Source organism: Dromiciops gliroides, chromosome 6, assembly GCF_019393635.1.
Source record: "Dromiciops gliroides isolate mDroGli1 chromosome 6, mDroGli1.pri, whole genome shotgun sequence".
NCBI classification, from domain to species: Eukaryota; Metazoa; Chordata; class Mammalia; order Microbiotheria; family Microbiotheriidae; genus Dromiciops; species Dromiciops gliroides.
In genome coordinates, this window is record NC_057866.1 from 197,247,298 (window position 1) to 197,274,865 (window position 27,568).

Here is a 27,568-nt window from a genome sequence, read left to right on the forward strand (position 1 = left end):
CCTTGGTTGATTAATTACATTTTGATATATAGATGTTGATACAAGTTTATATACACATATGTATGATGACATATATAAACAAGATAGAGAAAGATGGAGATAGAGAGGGATAGGGACAGGGTCAAGGACAAGGGAAGAGAAGAAGGGAGAAAAAGAATATTATTTGTACATCGTTGTTTGCAAATTGTTTCCTTCATTAGACTGTGCTCTTGGAGAGCAAGAACTGTCTTTTGCTTCTCTTTGTATCCCTATTGTTTGACAAGATGCCTAGCACATAGTAGGTGATTAATAAATGTTTATTGACTGGCTTACAGAAAGGGTACTGAAAAGGAAATCTGGTGTGTATTACCTAAATTATATATCCTGGGGTGTTCAAGGCTGAGGGCATTGGTTTGATTCCTGGTTTGATTCCTGTGACAGCTAATTAGATCACAGGACCATAAATTGCCCAACCCAAGCCAGTTACCACTGAAGTGTTTGGTAAAGACTAAAACAGAAGGAAATAATGCCATAGAAAAATTTCTAGAGCTGCAAAATCCACAGAAGAATGTGCTCAAATCATTTTCCAAACAAAGACAACCTGGAAGGTCAGAAGGAGGGAGCTGCTGTGCTGAAACAGAAGTAGAGCCCAACCCCACAGTGACCCTGACACAGATGCAGTCCCAGGAAGGCCTTGCTAGAGAACAAGATCCCCAGAACATCTGAATCAGCTGCAGTGACAGTGTCATCTGGAACTCACCTCACAGTCTGGTGAGAGGGATAAGCCCTGGGCAGGGGGCAGATTACATGGGTCTCTGCTGGTACTGAGGCAGAACTTGGATTTGTCACCCCTACTGGGAACCAGGAGGTAGGCTTGAGTAGCAGTGGGCCTGGTGGGGGGAGGGACACAGGCTTGTGATAGCTAACAACCACAGCACATGGAGTTTTTCTGTCTGGTTGATTGGCAAGTTGGCCTGGGGTTATCTACAGACAAGGGAACAGGCCAGGTGAGTGAAGAACCTGTCCTGTCTTAAATCATAACACCTGGGACCCCCGTAAGCTTGGGACAGTGCAGCCTGGAAACAGTGCCCCACTTTAAGGAGCTGAAAGTCAAGTTAAAGAAAGGCAACATTGCAGACAGAAAAGATGAGGACCATAGAAAGTTTCTTTAGTAACAAGAAGATCGAGGTGTACCCTCAAAGGAGGATGGCAATGTTAGTGCCCCTATATCTAAAGCTTCCAAGAAAAATACAAATTGGTCTTCGACCATACAGGCACTCAAAAAGGACTTTGAAGATAAAGTTAGAAAGGTAGAGAAAAAATGGAAAGAGAAATGAAGGTGATGCAGGAAAGACATGAAAAAAAAAAGTCAATAGCTTGAAAAGCCAAATGGAAAAGCTCTCTGATGAAAATAATTGCCTAAGAATTAGGATTGAACAAATGGAAGCCAGTGACTTTATGAGAAACCAAGACAAAATAAAGCAAATCCAGATGAATAAAAAATAGAGGGTAATGGGGGCAGCTAGGTGGCACAGTGGATAAAGCACTGGCCCTGACTTCAGGAGTACCTAAGTTCAAATCCGGCCTCAGACACTCAACACTTACTAGTTGTTTGACCCTTTGCAAGTCACTTAGCCCCAATTGCCTTACCCCCCCCCCAAAAAAAAATAGAGGATAATGTGAAATATCTTCCTGGAAAAAATGTTGAACTGGAAAATAGGTCCAGGAGAGATAATTTGAAAATTATTGGTCTACCTGAAAACCATGATCAAGGAAAGAGCTTAGACATCATCTTCCAAGAAATTGTCAGGGAAAATTGCCCTGACATTCTAGAAACAGAAGGTAAAACAGAAATTGAAGGAATCCACTGATCACCTCCTGAAAGAGATAGCAAAAGGAAAACTCCTAGGAATATTATAGCCAAATTCCAGAGCTCTCAAGTCAAGAAGAAAATATTGCAAGCTGCAAAAAAGAAATAATTCAAGTACTGTGGAGTCTCAGTCAGGATAGCACAAGATCTAGCAGCTTCTACATTAAAGGATTGGAGAGCATGGAATATGATATTCCAGAGGGCAAAGGAATTGGGATTACAACCAAGAATCACATATCCAGCAAAACGGACTAAAATCTTTCAGAGGAAAAACTGGGACTTCAATGAAAAAGAGGACTTTGGGTATTCATGATGAAAAGACCTGAACTAAATGACAAATTTGATATTCAAATTTAAGAACCTAAAGAACCAATAAAAATCATAGTTGGGGAAATACCTGGAATCATGCAGTAAGTGACAATCTTGTGTCTAACTCTGGGTTTTGGCTAGGATCCCCCTGGGTCCAGGATGGATGCTTTGTCAAATGTGTCACCTAGCTGCCCCATCTTTAGGGTAAAATTGAGGGATGAGAGAAATGCACTGGGGAAGGGGAAGAGCAGAGTTAGCATGAGGTGAAATTCCACATGAAAGAAACAGGAAAGGGCTTATGGAGTGGGGGAAGAGATGGGGGAGGAGCAGGGCAATAAATGAATTTTTTACTCATCAGAGAAGGCTCAAAGACCTTAATCTCATCAGAGTTGCCTCAAGGAGGGATTAACATGCACACCCAATTGAGTGGAGTAATCTATTTAATCTGGACAGGAAATGAGTTTAACACTCATCAGAATTGGTTCAAAGACCTCAATCTCATCAGAATTGGCTCAAGGGGGAATAATATACACACTCAATGGGGTGGAGTACTCTCTTTAATCCTGCAGGAAAATAGGAGGGGAAGGGGATAAAGAGAAAGGGGCAAAAGAAGGGAGGGCAGATTGGGGGAGGGGAAAGACAGAAGCAAATCTCTTTTGAAGAGGGATAGAGTGAAAGAGTAAATATCATGGGGAAGGGAATAGGAGTGGAAGGGAAACAGTTAACAATAGTAATCATAATAAAGAGAAAAGGGGGAAAATTGTACAAAAAATATTTTTATAGCAACTCTTTGTGTTGGCTAAGAATTGGGAATCAAGGGAATGAAGATGCTGTGGTATACGATTGTAATAGAATGGTATTGTGCTATAGGATATGACAAACAGGATGATTCCAGAAAAATCTGGAAAGACTCATATGAACTTATGTATAGTGAAGTGAGCAGAACTGGGAGGACATTGTGCATAGTGACAGCAGTATTGTTTGATGAGCAATTGTGAATGACTAAACTACTCTCAGCAATACAAGGATCCAAGAAAATACCAAGGGACTAATGACAAAGCATACTATCCACCCCCATAGAAAGAATGGATAAACTGATAAAAAGAGCACTATATCAGATTGGTTGATGTCTTGTGGAGGGAGGAGGAATGGGAGGGAGGGAGAAAAATTTGGAACTCTAAATCCTATGAAAGTGAATGTTGAAAACTACACTTACATATAACTGGAAAAAATAAAATAAATGTTTGTTGCACTGGAAAAAATAAAGATCAAAACAGGAAATTTAATGAAATATTTTGTATTGACCCAAAGAATCTATCACCACTCCTGAGGCAAAAAGGAATTCCAAACACATGCTCTTCTAAACGTAGAAAGTAAGCTCATTAAAGAACACATACCCAGGTAGATTATAAATAAACTCATTAAAAGAAATTACTATATTTGTCTGCATCTCTTGGATGTAGCTCAGTACCTGGTACATAGTAAGCACTTAAATGTTTATTAAATTGGATTTCCATTTTAACAATAAATTGGTTATAGCACCTTTTTCAGACATATAGGTTTTAAATTTAGAGAATAACAATAATGATCACAATAACTCACTTTTATAGTACTTTAAGGGTTGTAAAGCACTTTACCTCCATTATTTTGTTCTTAGGGAGTATGGCTGATGACCATTATTTGACTTACTGGTAACTAATCTATACTACAAAGAATAAAGTTTTTATAAGTCTCTTAATACATGTTATTTCTTGTAAATGTATCCTACTTTTTCTTCATTAAACTATTTAGAAACCTGACCGCATTATATTATCAAGAATCATCTGGGGGTACACTATGACAGACAGCTTAAAAAGCTTGATGAGCCATGGAGAAGGGCCAAGAATATTAATTAATCCAGATTGGTCTAGATACCTATAATTCAGGGTACATATATCTTACTTGGCTATAGAAATATTCCACAAGTATTAGGTTTACTCAGCATTTACACATAAGTAGAACTAGAACAAGACATAATGATCATTACTGATTCCTCATCATTACTAATTCAGGAAATAGGTAGAGACAGATTTGATGGGAGGGTGCTTCTGAAATGCTATCTGAAATATTTTTCCCTTGCAAAAATTGTCCTCAATTTATGTCAGTTAGCTGTTAGAAACAGAGAAAATAAAGAAAACATGGGTTGGGTTTTGTTGCTCACTTTTCTGTCATGGAATCACTGAATGTCTGCATCAGAAGAGACCTTAGAGCTAATTTAGTATAGTTCATACATCAGCAGAAATCCCTTCTACCACACTGCCAACATGTGGTTAATGATACTCTGCTTGAATGCTCCAGTGAGGAGGAACTCATTACCTCCAAAGATAATACATTGTGGGTTTGGGGCAGCTTTAATTGTTAATTTTTCCCCTTTTATTCAGCCAGTAGCTGTCATTCTACAACTTTTTACCATTGCTTCTAGAATCAATACATTAAATTAAATAACACCACAAAGGTTCTTTAGGCACCTAATAGGGGAAGAGCATTGTGCTAGGTACTAGAAGAAATAAGTTTAGATAAGCAAAGCCAAATGGTTTAGTTTATTTTGGTTTAGTTATGCAAAGTAAGATTAATCAGAGGCCATCCAAGATGGCAGAATAGGAGGAAGCAATACAGCCCAGCTCCTAGTCACATTTATGCTAACACATCTTGAAAATGGACCCGTCTGTATCTTGATCAAAAAGTCCAAGGGAAAAATTCATTATTAGTCCTTTTTTCTAGCCCAGGTTGGCAGAGAAAAAGAGAAAAAATTCTGGGGACAGAGTCTAACCAGAAGTGTACAGCTCAGAGTCTTCTATCACAGGTACTCAGTCAGGACCTGTAGCTGTACACTAGGGCAAGAAGAGGTGCCAAGCCTATCAAAGGGATCCAGCACTATATGCAGGGAGTAGGGAAAATACCAACTGAATACATTTACATTCACAAACCAGAATAGGGTCAAAGATCCAGTGAAGATCAAAATAGGGATGTATGCCTGATGAGGCAGAAAAGGGCAAAGAGTGGTCATAGGGAATATCAAAGAATAAAAGTAAAAGGTAAAAGGAGTGGTCTTAGGCTCATAGTTGTGTCCTGGACAAGGAGAAAGAACAGAAGTAAGAAGAATCTATGTAACTGAAGCTGGAAGTGGAAAAAGGTCTCAGATCCAGATTCCAGCCCAGGATGAAACATGCCTCATGATAACCAGGGTGGCAAGATTAGACAAAAGTAGAAATTTCATTTCTGCCATTCCAAATCTGCAAAGCTTTGCAAATGGTTGATTTATTGATTGACTGACTAAGAGTGGTTGGGGACAGTTACAGTCTACTGGAGAGCCTACCGAGGGAAATCAACAGTTTTGTAGTTCAGAGCCAAACCAATGTCAGGACCTTGCAGAACATAGAACAAGAGGAGAGACATTATACTTTGCCTAGGATCACACTACTTTAGTTGCCCTGAAAGCATGAAGCTCTTCAATATAAACTTTCCCTGAGATTCTAGAATAATACAACACTAAATACCTGTAAGAAGGAAGATACAAGTGGAAAAAAAAAAACAACAACACAGGACCAAAAATGACCATTCCCTCCAGAGGTATGCAGATCCTATCTCTGATGCAATGATGGAATGAGAAAGTAAGGGTAAAAGAACAAGAAAACAAAAAGAGAATCTGATCATAAAGAGCTATTAAAATGCAAGACAAAACCTCCAAGAAGAAAATGACTACAGAATATCTAAAAGAAAACACACACACAATCTGGGAAACAAGTTCAACAAGAGTTCCTAGAAGAGACAAAGTATGAGATTTATTTTATTTAAAGTTTTAAATGATTCTATACATTAAAGTAGAGCACTGGAGAAAATAATAGAAAACAAAATGACACCTATGATAGAATATTTGGAAAGATGGTACAGGAGGTACAAAACCTTACAAGAGCATGACTCCTGGAAAATTAGAATATATAAAACAAATATTTAAGACTTGATGAACCAACAAGAAATATTAAAACAAAGTCTAAAACAAGGACTAAAAAATGAATATATATATATATATATATGTATGTATATATATATAAAGTATCTAATAACAAAAACAACTGACTTAGATAACAGATTGAAGAGATATCATTTAAGAATCATTGGACTACCTGAAAGCCATAATAACATAAACAAAAAGAGCTAAATCATCATATATCAAAAATCATAAAATAAAACTGTCTAGACCACTTAGAATCAAATGGCATTTACTACAAAAAATAGCACAGAGATAAAAAGAGAAATACCATTTAAAATAGCTATAGAAAGTATAAAATATTTGAAAGTCTGCCAGTTAAGATACACCAAGGAACTATAGAAACACAATTATAAAAGATGTTTCATATCCAAGCCAACATAACAAAATATACAATTCTCCCTAAATTAACTTAATTATTCAGTACCATGCAAATCCCAACACCAAAGAATTCTTTTAAAAAGCTAGAGAAATAATGAAAAAAATTCACCTGGAGGGGCAGCTTGGTGGCTCAGTGGATAAAGCACTGGCCCTGGAGTCAGGAGTACCTGAGTTCAAATCCGGCTTCAGACACTTAACACTTACTAGCTGTGTGACCCTGGGCAAGTCACTTAACCCCAATTGCCTCACAAAAAAAATACAGAAGTACATGACAACCTAGTAATCATAGTGATCTAGTGTTTGATAAACCTAAGTTTTTTGAGCAAAAAATAACTATTAAAAAAAAGTGCTGGGAAAACTGGAAAGCAATCTGGCAGTAATTAAGCATAGATCAACATCTCAAATGCTCTGCCAAGAGGTCAAAATAGGCAAAGGATTTAGACATAAAAGGTGATGTCATAAGCAAATTATGGAGTGTGGAAATATCTAGGGATAAAGGAAGAGTTTATAACCAAACAAGAGAGAGAGAGAGACAGGATAATGGTAAGAAATTTGATTACATTGTATTTTTAAATTTTGCATAAGAATATCAATTCAGGAAAAATTAGCAGGAAACTGGGAGTTAAAATTTATAGCACATTTCTCTCATAAAGTCTTTACTTCTCAAATAGGCAGGGAACTGAATTGAATTTATGTTTTTTTTTGTTTTCTTTTGTTTGTTTGTTTGTTTGTTTGTTTGGGGTTTTTTTGCACTGCAATGGGGGTTAAGTGACTTGCCCAGGGTCACACAGCTAGTAAGTGTCAAGTGTCTGAGGCCGGATTTGAACTCAGGTATGCCTGAATCCAGGGCCAGTGCTCTATCCAGTGTGCCACCTAGCTGCCCCCTATGTTTTTTTAATAGAGACATTCCCTAATAGATAAATACTATAAAGATATAAACAGTCCACTTTCTGAAGAAATCAAAGTTATCAATAGTCATATAAAAATGCTCTGTCATTAATTATCAGAGAAAATGAATTTAAAATAACTCTGAGGTGCCACCTTATACCTATCAGACTAGCTAACATGACAGAAAAAGAAAATAACAAATATGGAAGGGATGTAGAAAAACACAGACACTAGTACATTGTTGGTTGAAATGTGAACCAATCCAATCATCTTTAGAACAATTTGGATTTATACTCAAAAGGCTATAAAACTGTGCATAACCACTCACCCAGCAATACCATTACTAGGTCTGTAACTAAAAGAGATCAAAGGAAAAGGAAAAATGATTTATATGTATAAAAATGTTTATAGCTGCTCTTTTTGTGGTGGCAAAGAATTGGAAATTGAGGTGATGACCATCAATTAGATAATGTTTGAACAATTTGTGGTATGTGATGGAATACTAGGAGGTGTATGGAGTATTCAGGGAAGACTAGCACTTCTGTTGTGAAGGCTTGACGAGCCCTTTTTAGGGATGCTAATTAATCTTTGTTGTCCTTCTTCACCCAACTCTCACCTCTAGCTCCAAGAAGCTATAGCATTTAAAATAGCCACACTTCAGTGAAACCATATCAACAGATGGGTTAAACCAAGTTGAGGGTGACTAATAGGCCTCAAATCCATCAATGAAAGAAAGATGTCTACCCCAAGCATGTGAAGATTTCCTCTGGTGGAATTGGCAGATAAAAACAATTTGTTTCAACAGCCACAAAGGTTGCTGAAGCAGGTACTATGGAGGGTTTAAAGCTTGGTCAGACATTAAAGATACCAGTCATTGCATCCTAGACCATGGCTGTGCATCATCAGTCATCTTGAATTTTGTCTTGCCACCAAAATTCTGTACTTCAGAAGAATGAGTGAGACTGAAGACTTTATGCAATTTCGCCTCACATAAATCCAATTCACCCACAAATCAAAACATCACCCTGTGATGTGATGAGTTCTCCTTGAAAATGAAGGACAAACAACAAAACTATATCCTATAAGAAAGAATGAGCAGTATTATCTCAGAAAAACCTGGAGAAACTTATATGAATTGAGGCAAACTGAAGTGAGCATAACCAAGAGAACATTGTACATGGCAACAGAACTATTATATGATAATCAGCTGTGAAAAACTGCTACTCTGATCAAGATAATTATCTGAGATAATTCCAAAGGACGCATAATGAAAAAAGCTACCTACCTCCAGAGAGAGAACTTATAAAGTAGAAGGGAAGATAAAGGCATGCTTTTTTTCATTTTATCTTTCTTGCTTTTAAAAAAATTTTGCAACATAGCTAATTGCATGACTTCATATGTATAATGGATATCATATAGTTTGCCTTCCCAATTTTTAAGGGAGTATCTTGAGGAAAGGAGAGAATTTGGAATTCAAAATTTAAGAATTCAAATAAAAATGTTTTTACAGTGAAACAACAAAGTAAAAATATATATAATCCACTGGTCTCTTTCTGAAAAAATCTTGAAGATTCTTGAAACCATTACAGACCAAATCCAAAGCTTCCAAGTAAAAGAAAAATACCACAAGTAGTCAGAATGAAAGACTCCAAGAACCAAAGGACCACAGCCTGGATCACACAAGATTTAACAGCTATCAACCTAAAAAAAAAGAGTTTATAATACAATATTTCAAAAGTTAAAAGGTATTTCCTTAAAACCAAAAACATTTTATTCAATGTAACTGAATGTAATCCTCATGAGGAAAAATTGAATTTTAATTAAATAGATGGCTTTAATGCACTCCTGATGTGAAAAAATAGATTTTTAAATATGAAAACAAAAATACAAAGAAATATTAAAAAGATAAACATAAGTTAGCAATGATAAGGAACTAAACAAGGATGAAGTCTATACATTCTAAGAAGGAGATATTACACATATCCCCTCAAAATCCTAATGTCATCAAGGGATCAAATAGGGAGTCACCTAAAACTTTCTGGTACTGGTTTTGTTATGTTTTGATAACCTTAAAAGAAGAAAGGAAAGGGGAAATAAATACTCTAGTAAAGGAAGCAGTGGAGGAAGGCTTGGAAGAAATATTTTATATAATCTAATTGTACCTGTAGAAGATGATACAAATAAATTGGGAAAGGATAGGAGGAATGTGTGACCCTTAAATCCATCTTTCATCTTTGCTCATCAAAGGAAGTAACAAACACTGAATGTGGTGTAGTAATATATTTTACTCAAAAGGGAAAGAGAAGGGAAAGGCAAAGGAGCAAGAAAAGAAGAAGGGTAGATTAAAAGAGGAATTAGTCATAATCAAAACAAAGTCTAACACTTGACTCTGGTCAAGGGAAGAGGAAGAGGATCAGGGGAGCAGATGTAGATTAGTTCACACAGAGCATTGGTGTTGGACACAATCCTTGCCGTTTATTGTCCTCTACTTTATCAAGAGAATAAAAAGTATAAAGAATAGAACATAGGACACTACACAATGATTATGCCTGTGAATGTGAATAGTATGAACTCAGTGATGAAATAGAAGAGTGTAGGAGAATAGATTAGAAAGCAGAATCCAACCATATGTTGTTTCCAGGACATACGTGAAACAAAGATTTACAAATAGTTAAAATAAGATGCTAAAACAAAATTTATTATGCTCAGTTGCACTCCTAAAGGCAAAGATAGTAATTATGATCTCAGAAAAGACAAGAGCCAAAAGAGACTTGACAATACATTTCGGTGAAAGATAGTATGATCAATTATTAATAATAATAATAATATAGGATAGTATATAACTACTTAAAGGTTAAATGACATAGGTTGAAATAGAAAGCAAAAATATAATAGAGTACATCAATGTACATCATTTGGATGAAAGGAAGAGATGGGAAGTTGTATTTATAGAGAGAATACCTATATACAAGGCTCTGTGCTAAACACTTTTCACAAATATTATCTCCTTTCATCTTGTGAGTGCTATTATTATCCCCATTTTTTTCTTTATGAAACCTAGGCAAACAGAGGTTAAGTAATTTATTTGGAGTCATGGTAAAACAAACATGATTATTGAAAGGGATAGAAAGGAACATACATCATCTCAGATGTAAATGATAGTTGCAAATTAAAAAAAAAACGCCTAACCAAGTATTAAAGCATAAAACCACACAAATACAGAAAAAAAGAAATGTTAAACATATTTTATGGACCACAATGTAATAAAGTTATATTTAATAAAGACCAATGAAAGAAAGCATTACAATTATTTAGACACTAAATAATAAATATCCTAATGAATAGATGTATCGAAAAACAGTCATAAGAAGTAGATTTCATTCAATCTAGTGTGACAATGAAATAAAATACAAAAAATATTATGTGATCAAAGTAGTCCCTAAAGGAAATATTAGATCTCTTAAAATTGTTATCAATAAAAAAGAGAAAAAATTGATATATTTTCATGCAATAAAAACTAGAGAATTAACACATTAAAAACCAAATTAACACCAAAAAAGAAATCCTAAAACCCAAAGAAAAATAGAAAGAAAAATCAATAAATAATACTAAATGTTATTTTTGAAAATAGAATAAGATAGATAAACCATTAGCTAATTTAGGATTGTTTTTTAAAGAAAGGGGAAAAACAAATTGCTGTATTTGCTCATGTTTACATATAGGAAACTGATTCATATGTATAAGAATAATAAATATTTCCTTATTGACAAGTTGTTAAAGAATAAAAATATGCAGTATTTTTTAGAGAAAGTATCTACAGGAAAAAAATTCTCCAAAGTACTAATACTTTAAGAAGTGAAAGTTAAAATAACTCTGAAATTTTACCTCATATGTATCACTTTGGCAAAGTCAACAATAAAAGAAAGTTACAAATGCTGGAGTGAATATGGAAATTCAGTAATAGTAATACAGTGCTGTTAGATGTGGTCCACTCATTCTGAAAAGCAATTTAGATATGCTCAAGACCTTGCTAAGCAATCGACTCAGTGATATTACTATTAGGTCTGTACTCCAAAGAGATCAAAGAAAGATTTCAAGGACCCATAGGAACAAAAATATTTATAGCAACTCTTTTCTTGCATTGGCAAAGAATTGGAAGCTAAGCAGGGGCCCATCAGTTGAAGGATGGAAGAACAAATAATGGTATATGAATGTACTTGAATATTATTGAGACTTTAGAAATTATATGGGGTAAGTTTCAGAGAAATCTGGGAAGACTTTAAGGAATGGTGCAGAGAGAAGTGATCATAATTGGGAAAACAATTTATACATTAACAATCATAAAGATAAACAACTTTGAAAAATAAAAGAACCCTGAGCAGACAATGACCACACATGATTCAAGGGAACCACTAATGAGGCATACAACCACCTCTCCACAGAGAGATAATAGACTCTTAGTATAAACTGAGACATATTCTTTTGGTCATGGCCAATGTTAGAATTTGTTTTGCTTGATTTTATATTTGTTTTTCTTCTATGAGTTAAGGAGAGGTGAAAGGGAGAGAAAACAATAATTTGCTTATTTAAAAGATTAGTTTCAATTTTTAAAAAATTAAAAAGGAAATAAAAAGAAAACTACTGAATTTCAAAAACAATTAGGCTTATATGTGATAGCCCATCAAAATCCTAAAAGACTGCCCTCATGTAATTTATGGCCATACAGCCTTTGTGTTTAAATCACAAGCATGAACATCTGATGGCGAGAGGTACCTCAATTAAACTTCAAAAGCATAGTATTCTGACTGCTTTTGAAGCTAGATAAATTATTAACAGTAATGGGAATAGTAAATCTAATGTGCCATTTAATTTTTTCAATGCATAAGGAACATGCAAATGCAGCTTGAATAGACACTGCCATCTTCATAGAATGATCCTAAATTAAGTTCTGCCTGATGGCTGAAAAGACTAATTGAAGCATTTCTTAAAACATTAAATTTACATACTGTCCTAAAGCAGAGAAATCTCACCCAGAATTGTTTGACTCCCCCTTCAACTTGATTGCTATGCCTTGGAAATGCAATGTTTTATAATTTTTTTTTTTAACATTAGACAGTTGCTTAAGGCCCTTACCTGGTGGCCTTTTTCTTCCTTTTTTAAAATGGACTTTTGATTAGGATGAATAGAAACAATAAGAGCTTGGAAAAGAATCAGAAAGTAAAAAAAAAAATCTTCATATGCCCACACAGTACATTTGCCTTTTATCCTTCTTTAGAAAATAACATTACTCTGTTTTCCTTTTCCTCTACTCTTTAGGTCATTCAGCCTCATTTTCCCTGTCAATATCTTGACCACTCTAATGGTGAAAACATCATTTTCCAATTCCTATGTCATTCTACTCCCAGGAAACATGAGGCTACATTAACATTATACTCACAGAAAAAGTATCATTGGGTGGTTTTTGTTGTTGTTGTTGTTCAGGGTTTTTTTGTTGTTTTTAATTGCCTTTCTTATTTTAAATCCTATGGACATTTTCTGGAGGACAAATGGGTTTGTTAGTTTCCTAATCTGTTTCTGGATCATTCTGAGGATTTTTTTTTTAGTGAGGCAATTGGGGTTAAGTGACTTGCCCAGGGTCACACAGCTAGTTAAGTATTAAGTGTCTGAGACTGGATTTGAACTCAGGTACTCCTGACTCCAGGGCGAGTGCTCTATCCACTGCACCAACTAGCTGCCCCATTCTGAGGATTTCTAACTAACCTGGTGGCCAAGGTTTGGGGCAGTAAGAGTAATTTCCTAAGAGTATTTTTTTCTTATAACATAGTCAATATATGATTTTCATATACATAATTTTGAAAGGCAGTTGTGTAGAGTACTTGCTGACATATCATGGAGCACTCATTACCACTGGTTCTTCTACTTCCCACTAGAACTGCTGATACTTTCCCCTGGGTAAGGCAGCACAGCAAGGCCATTCTCTATGATCACAAGTTTCTTTTGTTTCAATATTTATAGAGTATACCAATTGAATTAACATCATTTAATTCAAATCATCAATTCAATAAACATTTATTGAGCATCGATAGAAAAATAAGTACAGAGGAATTAAACCTGATTCCTGATCCCAAGGAGTTTACGGTCTGGTTAAGAAGACAGGAGTGGAAGAAGTGAAGAAAGAAGTGAAGAAGAGCAGAAAATAGTGAAGATGAAACAGAATAGATTTAATGCCAAATTATGTAACATATTCATTTCAGTTCAACATACATTAGTAAGTACTTGCTCTGTGCAGAGCACAGTGTTAGGCAACAGGGGAGATAAAATGTAGAGATAAGACATAATCCCAGCCCTTATGGAGTTTACAGCTTCTAAATACTTAACATAAGTGTTATGGAAGCAGAAATAGGTGCTCAATAAGGATATACTACATGTTATTATTTTTTTTTTGGTGAGGCAATTGGGGTTAAGTGACTTGCCCAGGGTCACACAGCTAATAAGTGTCAAGTGTCTAAGGCCAGATTTGAACTCAGGTCCTCCTGAATCCAGGGCTGGTGCTCTATCCACTGTGCCACCTAACTGCCCCTGTACTACATCTTATTAAAGTTGGTAGTTAGGGGTAAAGGGAGTTTCTTGGAAAAAAGATCTACTCAAGTAAAATGATGCACAGATTGAACTGAATGACTAATCTGCAGAGCCAGTTAATTTTAATCTGATAGTCTACCCTAGGGGTTCTTAATTTGAGGTATATAAACTTATTTTTGATAATTATATTTCAATTTAATTTGATTCCTTTATGATCCCACATATTTTATTTTATGCATTAAAATGTTACTTTGTGAAAGGGTCCAAAAGGTGTGACAAGACTTCCAAAAGAGCCCATAATTGGGGAAAAGGTTAAGAATTCCTTGTGTAGGGGCAGTGGATAGAGCACCGGCCTTGGAGTCAGGAGTACCTGAGTTCGAATCCGACCTCAGACACTTAACACTTACTAGCTGTGTGACCCTGGGCGAGTCACTTAAACCCCATTGCCTCACTAAAAAAAAAAAAAAAACTTCCTTGTTCATTCTCAGTCTTCATCCTTTTTTCCTTTTCTGCATTATATAATGCTTTTCTTTGGATTTTAGATTCATGCAAAGTCCTTCCAGGTTTCTCTGAAATCCTCCTGCTCATCATTACTTTTTACAATGATTTTTTAAAACTTTGTGTTCTAAATTTCCTCCCTCCCTCCCTCCTCGTCCCTCCGTATGAAACCCAGCAATTCAATATAAGTCATACATGTGCAGTTATGCAAAACATCTTCTCATTGTCAGGTTGTGAAAGAAAATAGGCAAAATACCCTTAGAAAGAGGAGCTAACAAAAAATATATACTTCAATCTGTATTCAGATACCATTAGTTCTACCTCTGTTGATGGTTTGCATTTTTCATACATCCTTCTGATAGCATCCTGCTTATAATTTCTTTCACAATCACTATTGCTAACCGTGTTATCCTCCATCCTATTCCCTCCCCCTTGATATTTACTCTATTTTCTATCTTCTATCTCCCTATCCCTCCTCAAAGGTGTTTTGCTTTTTACTACCCTCTCCCCCAATCTTCCCTCCCTTCCTTCACCTCTCCTCCATTATCCCCTTCCCCTCTCACTTTCCCTCAAGGCAAAATAGATTACTTTACCCACTTGAAAGTGTATTTTATTCCCTCTTTGAAATAATTCTGATGAGAGTAGGGCTCACTCACTCCCCTGATCCTTCCCCATCTTCCCTTCCACTGCATAAGTTTTTTTCTTGTTTCTGTTATGTGAGCTACTTTACCCCACTCCACAACTCCCTTTCCCTTTCTTCCAACGCATTCCTCTTATCCTGTAACTTTATTTTAAAGATGTCATCATGGGTCAGCTAGGTGACACAGTGGACAAAGCATTAACCCTGGACCCAGGAAGCCCCAAGTCCAAATCTGGCCCCAGACATAAGCCACCGCACCCAGACTGCCACACCAAAAATAAGGATAAACAAAAAAAAATGGTTTACAGATATCATCCCTTCACATTCAATTCACACCTATGTCCTCTGACTAAGTATATTCCTTTCAGCTTGCCTAATACTGGGAAATTTCTTATGAGTTCGAAGTATTGTCTTCCCATGTAGGAATGTAAACAGTTTAACCTTTTATGATCCCTCATGATTTTTTTTTCCTGTTTACCTTTTTATGCTTCTCTAGAATCTTGTATTTGAAAGTCAAATTTTCTATTCAGTTCATGTCATTCCTTCATGAATGCCTGAAAATCCTCTTTTTATTGAGATCCCATTTTTTCCCCTGAAAGATTATACTCAGTTTTGCTGGGTAGGTGATTCTTGGTTGTAATCCCCATATTCCATGCCGTCTGATCCTTTAATGTAGAAGCTTCTAGATCTTGGGTTATCCTGACTGTAGCTCTACATTACTTGAATTGTTTCTTTCTAGCTGCTTGCTAGTTTCTTTCTAGCTCCTTGACCTGGGAGCTCTGGAATTTGGTTATAATATTCCTGGAAATTTTACTTTGGGGATGTCTTTCAGGATGCGATTGGTGGATTCTTTCCATTTCTATTTGACCTTCTGTTTCTAGAATATCAGGATAATTTTCCCTGACAATTTCTTGGAAGATAATGTCTAAACTCTTTTTTCTTCATCGTTTTCAGGTAGTCCAATGATTTTCAAATTATCTCTCCTGGATCTATTTTTCAGGTCAGCTATTTTTCCAAGGAGATATTTCACATTGCCCTCTATTTTTTCTTATTCATTTGATTTGCTTTATTTGTGTCTTGATTTCTCATAAGTCATTAGCTTCTCTTTGCTCTATCCTAATTCTTATGGAATGATTTTCTTCATAGAGGTTTTGTACCTCCCTTTCCCTTTGGCCAATTTGGATTTTCAAGCTGTTGACTTTTTTTTCATGACCTGCATCACTCTCATGTCTCTTACCATTTTTTCCTCTATCTCTCTTACTTTTCCCTCTATCTCTTACTTTATCTTCAAAGTACTTTTTGAGTGCATCTACATCCTGAGACCAATTCATATTTTTCTAGGAAGCTTTGGATGGAGGAGTTTTGACTTTGTTATCTTCTTCTGTGGGTGTATTTTGATCTATCTTGTCACCAAAGGAAATTTCAATGCTCCGTACCTTTTTATGCCTGCTCATTATCCTAGCCAACTTCTTGGCTTTTAACTCCTTCTTAAAGTGGGGGATTGCTTCCAGGACACACTGTTACAACCTTCAGGGGGACCTAGGTGGTATGATTTAAGGACAGGCATGTTCTCAGCTCACCTGGCCTGTGTTCTGCTCTGTAAGTAACCATGGGCCTGCCTACTCTGTAACCCAGAAGCAGAAATCTGATTCACTGTGGTTGCCAGCTTAGTGTGCCTGTGCCCCTCCCCCACTGGACTACTGTTGTTCAAGTCTGCTTCCTGGGCAACACAACAGTGCTCTACCTCAGCTCCAGCAGAGGCTCCTTCTATCTTCCCTGTCCTTCTAGACATACTATTAGTGTTAGAACATTTTAAAATTGAAAGTATCATCTTCCCATCTAGATATGTAAACAGTTTACTTCCATTGAATTTCTTATTTTTTTATATTCCCTTTTCCCCCTTTATAGGCTTGTCCTGGGTCTTGATATTTCAGATCAAATGTTTTCTCAAATTATGGTCTTCTCCATTTGAAAGATTAAAATTCTTCCGTTTCATTGAATGATCATTTTTTCCCATGAAGAATACTCAATTTGGCCAGGTCTTTGATGCTTCATTGTGGTCCAATCTTCTTTGCCTTCTAGAATATCATGTTCCATAGCCTCTTATCTTTTACTGTTCCTGCTGCTAAATCCTTTGTAATCCTTATTGTGCTCCTCCAATATCTGAATTGTTTCTGACTGCTTGCTGTATTTTCTCCTTGACTTGATAGTTCTGGAATTTGGCTACAATGTTACTTGGCGTTTTCATATTGGGATCTCTTTCCTGAGAAGATCAGTGGATTTTTACAGTGCCATTTTTGCCTCTGGTTCCAGGATATCAGAATATTGGATTAAAAAGCAAAATCCCACAATATGTTGTTTACAAGAAACACATTTGAAGTAGAAACATACATGCAGAGTAAAGGTAAAAGACTGGAGCACAATCTAGTATACTTCAGCTGAAATTAAAAAAAATATTAAGGGTAACAAGCATGATCTCAGACAAAACAAAAGCAAAAATGTATATAATTAAAAGAGATAAGGAAAGAAATTACATCTTGCTAAAAGGTAGCATAGAAAAGGAAGTAATATCAATACTATATCTATATACATAGATATAGATGTAGATATATGTGCCAAGTGGTATATAGCATTCAATTTCTTAGAGAAGTTAAGTGAGTTATAGGAAGTAATGGACAATAAAACGATACTATTAGGGGACTTCAAACATCCCCTCTCAGAACTAGGTGAATCTAAGCACAAAATAAACAAGAAAGAAGTTAAGAAGGTAAATAGAATTTTAGAAAACTTAGGTATGATGGAACTCTGGAGAAAATTGAATGGGGATAGAAAGGAATATACATTTTCCTTAGCAGTACATGGCTCCTACACAAAAATTGACCATATATTAGGGCACAAAAATTTTACAGTCAAATGAAGAAAGGCAGAGATAGTAAGTGGATTATTTTCAGATCATGATAAAATAACAATTACATGTAATAAAGGGTCATGGAAAAAGACTAAAAATTAATTGGAAACTAAGTAATCTCACCTAAAGAATGACTGGGTAAAACAACAAATCATAAAAACAATCAACAATTATATCAAAGATAATGACAATAATGAGACAACATAACAAAATTCATTGTATGCAGCTAAAGCAGTTCTTAGGGGAAATTTTATATCTCTAAATGATTACATGAATAAAATAGAGAAAAAGGAGATTAATGAATTGGACATACAATTTAAAAAAATAGAAAAAGAACAAATTAAAAATCCTCAGGTAAATACCAAATTAGAACTTAGGAAAATCAATGGAGAGATTAAGAAAATTGAAAGTAAGAAAATTATTAAACAAAACTAATAGCTAGTTTTATGAAAAATCAAACTTTTGTTTAATTTAATTAAAAAAGAAAACCAAATTAACAATATCAAAAATGAAAAGGATGAATTCATCAACAAGGAAAAAGAAATTAAAGCAAGATTTAGGAGCTATTTTGCCCAACTTTATGCCAATAAAATGGATAATCTAAAGAACCTGATGAATACTAACAAAAATATAAATTGCCCAGGTTAACAAAAGAGGAAATAAGATACTTTTATAGCCCCATTTTAGTAAAAGAAATTGAATAAGCCCTCAGTGAAGTCCTTAAGAAAAAAAAAATCTCAAGGACTAGATAGATTTACAAGTGAATTCTACCAAACATTTAAATAGCAATTAATTCCAATAGCATAAAAATTGTTAGGAAAAGAAGTGAAGGAGTCCTAACCAATTCCTCTTAGGACACATATGGTGCTGATACCTAAACCAGGAAAAGACAAAACCGAAAATTAGAGACCAATTTCCCTAATGAATATCGATGCAAAAATTTTAAATATAATATTAGCAAAAATATTACAGAAATTTATCACCAGAATAATATATTATCACTAGACGGGATTTACACTAGGAATGCAGGCCTAGTTCAATATTAGGAAAACTATCAGTATAAATGACCTTATCAATAACAAAATTAACAGAAATCATATGATTGTTTCAATAGATGCAGAGAAAGATTTTGGCAAAAATATAGCACTCATTCCTATTTAAAAAAAAACAAAAGTAGAGAACATAGGAATAAATGGAGTTTTCCTTTAAATGATAAGTAGTATCTATCCAAAACCACCAGCAAGCATTATATGTAATGGGTATAATCTAAGTGTTACCAATAAGATTGGGGGTGAAACAAGGATGTCCATGATCATTACTATCATTAAATAATGCACTAGAAATGTTACCCTTAGCAATAAGAGGGTAAAAAAAGAAATTGAAGGAACTAGAATAGGCAAGAAAGAAGCAAAGCCATTACTTTTTGCAAATGACAAGATGGCATATTTTGAGAATCAATTAAAACTTACTTGAAATAATTAACAACTTTAGCAAAGTTTCAGGATATAAAATAAAGCCACTTAAATCATCAGCATTTCTATATATTACCAACAAAGTCCAGAAGAAAGACATAGAAAGAGAAATTCCATTTACAATAACTATGGACAATATGAAATATTTGAGAATCTACCTGCAAAGACAAACACAGGAATAACATGAACACAGTTACAAGACACTTTTCTCACAAGTAAAGTCAGGTGTAAATAATTATAAAATAATAACAATTATTCATGGATAGGGAAATCTAATATAATAAAAATTAAAATTCTGCCTAAATTAATTTACTTATTCAGTGCTACAACAATCAAACTACCAAGAATTAATTTATAGACCTAGAAAAAATAGTAACAAAATTCATCTGGAAAAACAAAAGTCCAAGAATATCAAGGGAATTTTTGGTAAAAAATGCAAAGGAAGGTGCCTAAATATACCAGATCTAAAACTGTATTATAAAGCAGCAATCATCAAAACTATTTGGTACTAAGAAATAGAGTGGGGGATCAGTGGAATAAGTCAGGTACAGAAGACACAGTAGTAAGTGACCATAATAATCTACTATTTGATAAATTCAAAGACTCCATCTTCTGGGATAAGAACTCACTATTTCCGAAAAACTGCTGAGAAAAGTGGAAAACAGTATGGCAGAAACTAAGCTCATACCATATACCAAAACAAGGTCAAAATGGGTACATAATTTAGACATGAAGGGTCATACCATAGGAAAATTAGGAGAGAAAGGAATATTTTACCTGTCAGATCTAAGGACAAGGGGAGAATTTATAACCAAACAAGAGATAGAAAACATTATGAAATTCAAAATCAATCATTTTGTTTACATTAAATTTAAAAGATTTTGCACAAACAAGACCAATGCAACCAAGATTAAAGGGAAAGAAGAAAGCTGGAAAACAATTTTTACAGCAAGTGTTTCTGATCAAGGCTTCACTTCTCACACATATAGAGAACTGAGTCAAATTTATAAGAATACAAGTCATTCCCAAATTGATGAATGATCAGTCAGTTTTCAGATGAAGAAATTAAAGCTGTCTATAATCATATTAAAAATGCTCTAAATAACTATTGATTAGAGAAATGCAAATCACAACCACTCTGATGTAGCACCTTATACCTCAGATTGACTAATATGACAAAAAAGGGAAATTATAATTGTTAGAAAAGAGGTTGGAAAAGTAGAACACTAAGGCATTGTTGGTGGAGTTGTGAATGGATCCAACCATTCCAAAGAGCAATTTGGAACCATTATGCCCAAAGGGCTATAAAACTGTGCATAATCTGTGACCCAACAATACCACTACTCGCTCTATATTTCAAAAGAGATCATAAAAAAGGGAAAAAGGATCCACATATACAAAAATATTTATAGCAGCTCTCTTTGTGGTGGCAAAAAAATTGAAAATTGAGGGAATACCCATCAAGTAGGGAATGGATGAACAAGTTGTGATATATGAATGCAATGGAATATTATTGTGCTGTAAGAAATGATGAGCAGGCAGATTTCAGAAAAAAAAACCTGGAGAGATTTACATGAACTAATGCAGAGTGAACTGAGCAGAACCAGGATAACATTATTCACAGTAACAGCAACATTGTGTGATGATCAGCTATGATAGACTTACCTCTTTTCAGCAACACAATGATCCAAGGTAATTTCAAAAGAATATTGATGGGAAATGTTATTTACATCCAGAGAAAGAACTATGGAGTCTGAATGCAGATCCAGCCACAGCAGTTTCACTTTTCTGTTGTTGTTGTTTTTCTTCCTCCTCATGATTTTCCTTTTTATTCTTCTTTTTCTTTTACAACATGGCTAATATGGACATGTTTAACATGATAACACATGTATAACCTATATCAGATAGCTTGCTGTCTTGGGGAAGAGGCCAGAAAGGGAAGGAGGGAGAACAATTTGGAACTCAAAATTTTTACAAAAATGAATGTTGAAAATTATCTTTGCATGTCATTGGGAAAAATTAAATACTATTAAGTGAAAAGAAAAGAAAAGTACAGAAAAGAAAACTGGAGCTTCCTTCAAGGCCCCACTTATGGGCCTCCTCCTGTGGAGGCATCATCTGCTACCCTCATACAAAATCAATATCAAAATATTCATCAACCAGCAAACACTTAGCAAACCCCTACCATGGACCAGCCATTATTTCAGACCTTTCTTCACTTGTATATTTCTTTTTTGCTTGTTTGTTTTTGTTTTGTTTTTGCAGGGCAATGGGGGTTAAGTGACTTGCCCAGGGTCACACAGCTAGTAAGTGCCAAGTGTCTGAGGCCAGATTTGAACTTAGGTACTGCTGAATCCAGGGCTGGTGCCTTATCCACTGAGCCACTTAGCTGCCCCCACTTGTATATTTCTTAGTTTCCCTCAGTACAAGTAAAAGGCATATGTTGTTTTTGTCTCTATGTTCCAGAGCCCACTGTAGCCCTTTGCACATAATAGGTACTTAATTAATGTTTATTGAACTAAATTGATTTTTGAAAAGTAAAAAAAAATTATATATGGTCAATCTTCCTTGACAATTTTTTGAAAGATGCTCTCCATGTCCTCCTTTTGATTATGGTTTTCAGGTAATCCAATGATTCTGATATTCTCTTTCCTGGATCTATTTTCCATGTCAGTTGTTTTTCCAATGAGGTATTTTACATTTTCTTCTTTTTTTCATTCCTTTGAATTTGATTGATTAATTCATGATGTATCATAGAGTCATTAGCTTCAACTTGCCCAGTACTAACTTTTAGGGAGTTATTTTCCTCAGTTAGGTTTTGTACTTTCTTTCCCATTTGGCTAATTATACTTTTTAGGAGTTGTTTTCTTCAGTGGAATTCTGTTTCTCCTTTTTCCATTTGGTCAATTCTACTTTTTAAGCAGCTGTTTTCTTTTTCAAAGCTATTTACCCTTTTTTCATAGTTCTCTTGCATCACTATAATTTCTTTTCACAATTTTTCTTTTACCCTCATATGTTTTTTAAGTTCCTTTTGGAGCTCTTCTATGAGTTCTTTCTTGGCTTGAGAATACTTCCCCTTTTTGTTTGGGGTTTTACCCGTAGGTATTTTGACATTGTTGTCCTCTTCTGAGTTTGTGTCTTGATCTTCACTGTCACCATAATAACTTTCTATTGTCATATTCTTTTTTTGTTGCCGTTTATCCAGCCTTTTTGGCCTTTTCCCTTTCTTTTAAATTTGAGCACTGCTACTGAGATGGAATGGGCACTGTGTCAGGCTTCTTGTGCCAAGAGCTACAGGCCCTGCCTGTTTACTTGATGCTGCACTGATGTTGTTCTGAGGCCCATGGGGGACCCTTGTGTCAGGTGCTGCACTGAGGGGGTGGGATGGGGGTGGCTCTAGGGCTCCTGGAAACTGTAGGTATCTGGCAGAAAACCTGATGCTGACTCGGCATCCTAAACCTGGTGCCTGGCATGTGCTGAGGCTGGTGGGATGTTTCTATATTTCCTCAGCACTGCACTGAAGCATATGGAGGTCTAGGTGATAGAAGTTTTCTGTTTTTCCCCCAGGGCTATGCTGAAGTACATGGCAGTTCTGGAGCTTGAGTCTGATATGCTGAGGCACATGGGGGGTGGGGGTGGGGGGTCCTGGTATTGCCATTTGTCTGTTCCACTGCACTAGGTCTCAGGGTCTCCCACTGTTTTGCTGAGGTATGGCTTGCTGCTGGTTTGCTGGGATGCTCCCTGTCATGTATTACATCCCCTTTCTGCCTGAATGAAACAGACCTTTCTTGACCATCTTATAAGTTTCTAGGTCTAAATGATTGCTTCATCCCACATTTTTGCTGGTTCTGCTGTTTCAAGATTTGTTTTGGGGCACTATTTTGTGGTTGTTTGGAGGTGAAGATAGGAGAGTTACAGTGATTTACTGCTTACTCCAGCATGTTGGGTCCTAGAAGTCTCCCACCCCTTTGCTTTCTTAACAATTATTGAGTTATTCCCGCAAAGAGATCTGCTTTATGTGGGTTACACCTAGCCTTATTTACCAATACAAAAAATTTAAATGTCTTAGAGGAAAGAAAGAAGGGAAACAGTATTTATTAAGCACTTCCTGTATGCCAGGCACTTTACACATAAAATCTCATTTGATCCTCATACCAAACTTGGAAGGTAAGGGCTATTATTTCCATTTTACAGCTGAGGAAATGATGGCAGACAGACTACTCTAGTATCACAGAACTATTAAGTGTGTAAGGCCAGATTTGTACTGGTCTTCCTGACACTAGAACTCTTTTTTACTGTATTATTATAAAAAAGTTTTAACTTTATAAACCCCCTTTAAAGGTCTTGGACCACAGTTTGATTACTGGTCCAGGAGAATCATCTCATAAGTGAGAAAAATAAGGCTTTGAGTAGAAAAGTGGCTTACCAAAGATCACAAAGCAAATTATAGTAAAAGAGGGATAAACATACAGAGTGTCTGATTCCCAACCAATTACTTTACTCATTTTACCACCTCTCTTTCAGATCCTTTCTCGAAATTCTCATTTGGCTGTTGTTTGAAGGTATATTTTAGAAAGTGAGAACACTGAATGGAAAAGAGTTCGAAGATATAGTTTCAAGACCCAGCTCAGACAGTTTCTAGTCCTGTATCCTTGCACAACTGACTTCTCCCTGAGATTCAATTTCATTATTTGTAAAATTGAAATAATAGGTAGGGCAGCTAGGTGGCACAGTGGATAAAGCACCAGCCCTGGACTCAGGAGGATCTGAGTTCAAATTCAGCCTCAGACACTTGACACATTCTAGCTGTGTGAACCTAAGCAAGCCACTTAACCTTCATTGCCCTGCAAAAAAAAAAAAAAAAAAAAAGGAAAAAAGAAAAAGTAATACTTGCATACTTGCCCCAGATGTTTGTTGTGACAATAATATATTAGTGAACTATAAAGCAATATAGAAGTATGATTTGATTTTAACTAAATAGGAAACCTGCAGAATAGGTCAAATGATTGCTATTATTCACAGGGTAGAAGAAAAAAATTATCTCCTTTTGACATGATAGAAATTCTGACATACATTCTGGTACTTGTTCTTGAGTCAAGTTTTCAGGGAAAAAACATTTTTTCCTCTCCTCTATTTTTTGCAATTTTATGAAGAGATAATTATTTTGCTCATAATCTTTCACCTCCTTGCATAATGTTTTCTAATGGGTTTTATATCTTAAACTGGTGTTGCCTTGATTGCCATGTTTTTCAACTTGTTGTCATCTTGGCTTGGAATTTTTAGTCTCTTTGTTTTGGCAATTGCATTATAAATCAAATTTCTAGAAGGAATGGTGATAGTACATGCTGATGTCCATCCCTTTATCTATTTCACATTTTTGGTGGTAATGGTTTATTTAAATAAATTCATTTGGAGGTCTTTTTCTGTATTCAATATCTTTTCTTACCTTGATACTTTTAAATTTAATTTTATATTAATTTTGATCTTTGGGTATGACAATACATTAGATTTCCTAAGTAATTTGTTGCACTTAATTGGTCAGGATATTCAAATTTCTGCCCACAATTTCAAACATTGGTCATTTGGAACAGAACCCCACCTTTACACCTTGTGAAATAAAACAGGTTACACAAGACATTAAAAGACAAAGAAGAAACAGAAGATAAAGTGGTCCATGCCCTTTCAGAATACTAGAAATTGGTCCTATTCTCTAATAATAGAAATTTCTCCACATCTACTGATAACTTGTGATTTTTTTATACTTTCAGGTACAATGTTTGATTTGTTGATTTGTTTTCATGTTATTGTCCTCCCAATTTCAAATGAAAATCAGCCATGTAAATGAACTCAGAACTGAAAGAAATTCAGATGAACTGACAATGTAACAATAGGAAACCAAAATAAATACTGAAGATACAACCCACAAAATAGGGACCATGAACAGTACAGACTCTCAAAACTACTACTTTGATCTACCAAGGGGCTTTTGAATTTGCATGCCATCTCTGCTGTGGCATACTGAATACCCTCATGAAAGAAAGCTACCAATTTTACTGGGCTGACATAAAAAGCCGCTTACCCTGAAGGAAATAAATAGTTATGGGAAAAGACCAATCCTTCCTGTACTGTATTTTGCTACTAAAAAAGTAATAACCACAGAGAAAATCAGTATCTTTCCAGATAAACACCTGCTTCTATTCTCATGGAATTAGTTATGAGTTTGAGATAAGGTCAATCATTTCAAATGTTCAGGAGAGGACATTTTCCTTTGTCGAAACAATGCATTATCCTCAGGCTGTCTAGATTATGTCAAAACAACCAGTCAATTCCATTTTTTTCATCCATAAAAATATGTTTATTTGGCAGCATGACTTCTCGATTTATTTTTTTCACTTTTCAACTGGTTTGTTATAAAGTCAGGTAGATGCAGGCTGTGCTATCTAAGGAGTCAATCCACTAAACATTTTAATTCTGCTCATTTTTGTAAGGCTCTTCCATAAAACCTTGGTACCTGCCCCAGTCCCTTCCTAGTTGTTAGTACTCTCCCCCTCTATAATTTTCCTTATACTATGCATATAGGTGTACATACTATAACTCCCTATAAGTAGAATGTAAACCCCTTAAAGGCAGGGGCTCTCATGTTCTTTATGTTTTGCTTTGTTTTGTTTTTATGTCTTCATCACCTTGCATAACACCTTGCATCTAATAATACAATAAAATTCAATTGGATTGAAGTGAAGAATAATCACTAACAAAATGAATCTCTCAAAAATAGTTTCTGACCAGTGAGATAATGGTGTCTACTTCTGGATATATAGGAAATCTAGACATTATATGTGATACTTCTCCACTCTCCCAAAATGTGAAATTGTGGGTTTCAAGTCTTTTTTGTTGTTGTTTCAATTCTTAAATCAAAACTGTTTTCTTTCAATGGGAGAAATAAAATGAAAATGAGAGATTTACCCTATATAAAATAAGGTAATCGGAATCCATTTTGAATAGTTTTGGCAGGGAGGAGAGTGAAAAGGGGAAGGGAGGGTCCTTGAAATAAATCCAAAGCAACAAAATAGCAGGAGCCTTTCCAATTGATTGGTCTACCCCTGGGCTCCACAGTTCAGCTTTCCATCTTCCCAAGTCCTGTCTGTGCTTATGCATGAAGCAAGAAATTGGTGAATCAACACTGGAAATGAGCTTTTACATTCCTACTTTCAAGCATACCCAGACATTTTTTACCTGCTGGTTTCTGCCTATTTCTTGCCCTGAGAATAAGTGCATTGTAATGGTTGTTTTCTTTAGTATTTCTGGAAATTAAAAGGTAGGTGCACCAGGACAAAAAAAGCATAATATAAATACCCTGCATTGTTAATAACACAAGTGTGCTCTGTGATCTCATCAAAATAGATAATCCCTCCTTCAATTAATCACCAAGTAAACATGCATGTTAAGCACTGGAGACACAACTACAAACAATGTAACAATCCCTAATCATAAAGAGTTTATATTCTAAAGAGGAGAATTAGCACATTAAGTAAGCACATAAAGATAAAGAAAGACAAAGAATATAAATAATATGAAGATATATTAAATACCAATAATATGAAATACTTAAAATCAAGGCAATTTGGAAGTAAAGACTCTAGTAATTAGAGCAATCAGAAGGCTTCATGCAAAAAAGGGTATCAGAGCTGAAACTTAAATGAAAGGTACCGTTAGGCAGAAGTAAAGGGAATGAAATTCAGACATGAGGGATGACTGGTGCAAAGGCCAGAGAAGGGATATGGAATTCCATGAGTGAGTATCAGATAAGACAATTTGGTTCAATCACAGAGGACAGGAAGGGGAATAACATCCAGTGAGGCAGAAAAGAGAGATGGAGAGCAGTCTGTGTGTGGCCTTAGAGGTTAAACAGAAGAGTTTATATTTTATCCTATAGGCGGTAGAAAGCCATAGGGGTGGCTTAAGTAGGAGACTCACATGTCACAACTATGTATAAAAAAATTACTTTGCCATCAGTGTA